The following is a 5,397-nucleotide window of genomic DNA, read 5'->3' as shown; positions in this document are numbered from 1 at the left end:
TGATGAGGGTTGCTTCTGTTTCCTGAAATACAACAATTGATATCCCATTAATTCCTGTAGGATTATTTTTGGTTTTTTTGGTTTGTTTTTTTTTCTTTAAAGAATCAACTTTCATTTTATAAAAATGCAAGATCAATCACATTTATCACTGGACACAAAGTATATTCCAAAGGTCTTTAAAAATGATAGTTAAGCTCAAAAAGGAAAATTAATGTTCACCTTTATATTTCATCAATTATCACATTTGCTTAACAAGATATTATATTGATACAAAATATTCAGTATTTATACTTAACTGTACAAAATAATTTAATGTTTACAAAAAATATTAGAATGTTTAGTTGACTGACACAGTCTTAAGTAATCTCTTCTAGAGAAGTATACAGTAAGACCACTGATTTCCAATTCATTTCTTTTTTAATAAGTCAAAGAAAGGATGTTGTAATGCTTCATCCAAGGTAATTCTTTTAGTTGGATCATATTCTAACATCCTTCGAACCAAGTCAAAAAGTTTCTCATGTTCTTCATCATGACAAAGCATAAATTCCTTTAATGGTTTGCAGCGTCTCCGAACGTATCTACCAGCAGAACTATGCTCATCCCAATCCAGCTGGTCATGGTGAAAATATTTGCGTTTTCTTGTTTTCTGAATCATGTGTGTTGGTATAGGTCCTAATATTCGTTCCATCATTGCCAGGTGTTCTTTACTATCACGAGTCTGAAAGACTGTGAAGCCAAGGTAATATTCAATAAGAATGCAACCGATGCTCCAAACATCACAAGGCTGAGACCAACCTAAAGCCAAAATCACCTCTGGAGCTCTGTAATGCCGTGTAGACACCAAAGTACTATGATGTTCATCATCATACGTTGCACTTCCAAAATGAACAACTTTGATGTCTGTGTTTTTCAGCGTGCGTTCATCACGTTTCATTTTAGAATTATATTTGACTACATAGTCAGACTTCACAAATAAAATATTTTCAGGCTTCAAGTCTGTATGGGTTCATTTATTATGATGCAAAAAATTTATTGACTGGCAGATCTGATATGCCATTTGCCTGATGTGATCAATTTGAAATGGCAGAAAGCAGTTTTCTTTAATGAAATCATAGGTACTAAGTCCCAGCAGTTCAAACACAATACAAACATGACCATGATGATCAAACCACTCCAGCATCTGGACGCATCGGAAGACACTCTTAGGATCAGTACTATTCAGGTGTTCCAACACCTGAGTTTCTGAACGAGCTGCTTCACGGTATCGACCTACATTTTTTACAATTTTCACCGCAACATGCATGCCATTCATGCCATGATCAATGCACTCTACCACTTTGCCAAAAGCCCCTTCACCAAGAGTATCCACGATTTCATCGAATGAGACTGATGACTTGAACAGTGTCTATTACGCTTCCTTTTAGGACTGCTTCTCCTGCTTCGATCTGAAGATTTACTGCAGTGGATTCGATAACTGCTTTCAATGTCTCTTTGATAATGCCTAGGAACATATCCTTCACAGTAGTCATTTCTGTATTCATCAATGTACCTCCGGTCCCGGTAGAATTATTTTTGGCTGATATTTTTAATGCAGCTTGGACTTCTTGCTTCAGAGCTATTGATTCTTGATCATATGTTACTTCCTGAAGTGATTCAGTGTTGATCAATCACTGTACCACAAAAATGGTCATTCTTAAGGACAACAGACAGATATTTGAAAATGGTGCCGATTGGGCAGAGTTTCTGTTTTATATCTGGTACTATGCGTTATGGACAATCTTCTTCCACGGAATTTTCTGCCTCTGAAAGCTTGCTGGAGGGTCAGCTATGAGTTAGTTCTGACTCAGTGGCACACAGCAACATGAGTTGATTATGACTTGACAGCAGTAACAACAACAAACTTTAAAGTTTAATAATTCAAAGTTTTGCCATCCCCACATCTAAAGAGCATTCTGGCTGGACTTCACCATAGGAAGATTTATTTATTCTTCTTTCATTCTAGAAGACTACTGAGTACTCCTAGTTAACACTTTAATCCAAAGGCAGTACTACTTCCTGAATATTTTTATTCATTGTTCAGTGTTTTTATATACATATATATATAATGACTTGAGATGACTGGAAAAACACCAGTACTTGGGCCAGTCGCAATTAAGTCTTCAAAGTGACACTGATTCTTTATAACAGTTTGAAGAAGTCTTTGGCAGCAGATTTGCCCATTAAAATACTTTTTTCCCTTTTTTTACTGTTTCAACCATGGACATTGTTGTAGGTCCAATTAAAATTAAATATTTTTTACAGGATCAGCAATTTGTTTTTGTTATGATGGTTTTTTGTTGGTAGAATGAACTTAAAAATTCTTTATCCAAAGATTCATTGTTGTTGTTGTTGTTGCTTTAACATGTCAAAGAGTTAAGTCATTCCGACGCTATGAAAAACAGAACTGAAGTTTGCCCTATCCTGTGCCATCCTCATCATCTCTGATATACTTGAGCCCATTTTTACAGCCACTGTGCCGATCCTTTTTGTTAAATGTGTATCTCTCTTGCTGACCTTTCCAAGCATTATGTCCTTTTCGAAGGAATGGCCTTTGCTAACAGCATGTCTATATATGTAAGATGAAGCTTCATCATCCTTGCCTCAAAGGAACACCTTGGTTGTACTTCCTCCAAGACATATCTGTTTGTTCTTTTGATGGTGCATGGAATATTCAGTACAGGTTCCTAAAACATCTGTTGTAAGATGTTTGGTAGCCTATATAGAGATAGAATAGATTTAATAAGTGTGAGAGAAAAATCCTTTTGCTATCTGAGTAAATTATTTCACAAAAGAAAGAAAATAATAAAATACTGATATTGTTGGTGCTCTTTATACCTTCTCAAGAAGAAACAATTTTGAAAACGGAACAAAAATCTGAAAGGTCAATCTGTGTTATTAATTTTCCATATGTTTAATAGCTTAACAGCTTCACAAAGTTTACCTTTGTTATGTGCCCTCAAGCCACTTGCAACTCATAGCAACTCTAAATCCTATCTTGAGCCCATCTCCAACACACCTACTTCCATTATCTCAGTTACTGTGTGCATCCATCTCATCCTGGTTGTTACACTGACCCTTCACTCTTCCAAACATGATGTCCTTCTCCAAAGACTGATCCCTCTTGGCAACATGTCCAAAGTATGTCAATTATTATGAGCCACTGAGCTGCCCATGACTCATAGCAACCATATGTACTATATCTCTGAACCCTGTCCTCTCCTGAGCTAGTCTCACTGACTCCAAGCCTCAAAATCCTTGCCTCCAAGGAGCATGTTGGCTTCACCCTCTCCAGGCTAGACTTGTTTGGGTTTTTTAAAGAGTTCATGGTATGTTTAATGTTCTTATCCAGCACCACAACTTAAAGGTATTAATTGTTCTTCCGTCATGCTTATTCATTGTCAGCTTTCTGATGTATGTAACAAGCAATTTTGAAGATTCAGGCCTAGATCTCCACATCAGATCGAGAGACTTTAATCTCCAAACTGATACGTTTGTTCTTTAGCCCTTTGGAGAGGTTCCTGACAGCAGATTTTCCCAATACAATTTGTCTTTTGGTTTTCTTGATTGCTGGTGGCAAGGGTATTGTTTATGGAAACTAGTAAACTGAAATTGTTAACAATCTCAATTTCTTTTCCTTCTATCACGGTGTTGCCAATTGGCCCCGTGGTGAGAATCTTTCCGTGAAGACTATGACTGACATAGAAAAGTGTAATGAAAAAAACTTATGATCAAGAGGCAATGCTGCTGAAGAGAATGTTCAAGCTATTCTGAATGAGTTAGCAAAAACAAGAACCCATGAATTGATAGAATACCAATTGACATATTCCAACAAACAGATGCAGCCCTGTGTATGCTCACGTGGCTATGCCAAGAAATCTGGAGGACAGAAATCTGGTCAATTGACTGGAAGATATCCATATATATTCCCATTCCAAAAACAGGTGTTCCCACAGAGTGTGGAAATTATCAAATAATATCACTAATATCACACACAAAATCTTTCTGAAATTTATCAAAAAACAACTGACAGAGAACTACAAACTGGTTTTAGAAGAAGTCTTGGTACTGGGGACATCATAGCCAATGTCAACTTTTCCATTAAATAATGCCACATTAAAAAATATTTTTATTATATAATGATAGTATTATATTGTTGCTGTTGTTATGTGCCGTCGAGTCACCTGTAACTTACAGCGACCCTGTGTACAACAGCCCTAATCCCTGCTCTATATCCTGCACCAATCTCTCTGTCTCCAACACACCTATCCCATATTACCCCAGTCACTGAATCAAACCATCTCATCAAACGTCTTCCTCTCCTGCACTGTCACTCTACCCTCCCGAGCATGATGTCCCTCTCCAAGGACTTGTCCCTCCTTGCAACATGTCCAAAGTATGCCAAACGAAGCTTTAGAAATCCTTGCCTTCAAGGAGCAGCCCGGTTTCACCCTCTCCGGGATGAACTTCTTTTTTCTCCTAGCAGTCCAGGATATATTCAATACTATTCTCCAGCACCACAGCTCAAAGGTATCAATTTTCCTTCTATCATCCCTAGTCATTGTCCAGCTCTCTGATGCATAGCAAGTGATTGGAAAGACCGTGGCCTGGAATAGACCTTCCTAAGAACAAACCCAAAATATATGAGATGAAACTTTAACATCTTTGCCTTTAAGGAGCACTCAGGCTGCACTTTCTCCAATGCTTATTTGCTCTTTTAGCAATTCATTGGAGATCCAGTATTCTTCCTGAACACCACAGCTCAAAGGTCTTGAGTCTTCTTCTGTCATCATTATTGATTGTTTATCTCTCAGATGCATAGCATTCTCCTTACTGTTATCATCCTTCTCTCCTACCACACTCCTTTTCTCCTTCCTTAATTTCTTTTAAAATAAGATTCTACTTATTCGGGGGGTGGGGAATACTTAAGAATTCCCTAAAACTACACAAAATTAAATTAAATCAGCTTTTTAAGGTATCAAGCGCTTAAGACATAAATTATTTCAACAGTTTTTTAATTATTCATAATGTTGCTTAATAAAGAAAATAAAATGAGAAAGTCAGAAAGTTAAAAAAAAGATAAAAGAGGATGCAGTGAGATCTGTTTAATTAGATGCTTTAAGGTAATGTATTTACTTCTCCAACACAAAAGCATTATGGGTTGATTGTTGTTGTTTTTGTTGTTGTTGTGTGCCATTGAGTCACTGCAGCTCATAGTGACTCCATGTACAACAGCCCTAAATTCTGCTCTATCCTGTGCCAATCTCACTGTCTCCAACACATGTACCCCCATTACCCCAGTAACTGAATCAATCCATCTCATAGAGGGTCTTCTTCTCCTGCACTGTCCCTCCATCCTCC

At 37.2% G+C, this 5,397-nt stretch overlaps 1 pseudogene; it reads right to left on the bottom strand.

Annotated features, from left to right (window-relative positions):
- Positions 1-406: 406 nt before the first annotated feature.
- On the bottom strand, positions 407-1,372 carry LOC102863380 (annotated as a pseudogene).
- Between the last annotated feature and the right edge of the window lie 4,025 nt (positions 1,373-5,397).

This window comes from Elephantulus edwardii, unplaced genomic scaffold (genome assembly GCF_000299155.1).
Source record: "Elephantulus edwardii isolate Elephantulus edwardi_28Jun2011 unplaced genomic scaffold, EleEdw1.0 scaffold00477, whole genome shotgun sequence".
NCBI classification, from domain to species: Eukaryota; Metazoa; Chordata; class Mammalia; order Macroscelidea; family Macroscelididae; genus Elephantulus; species Elephantulus edwardii.
This window is presented reverse-complemented; position numbering and strand designations above follow the sequence as displayed.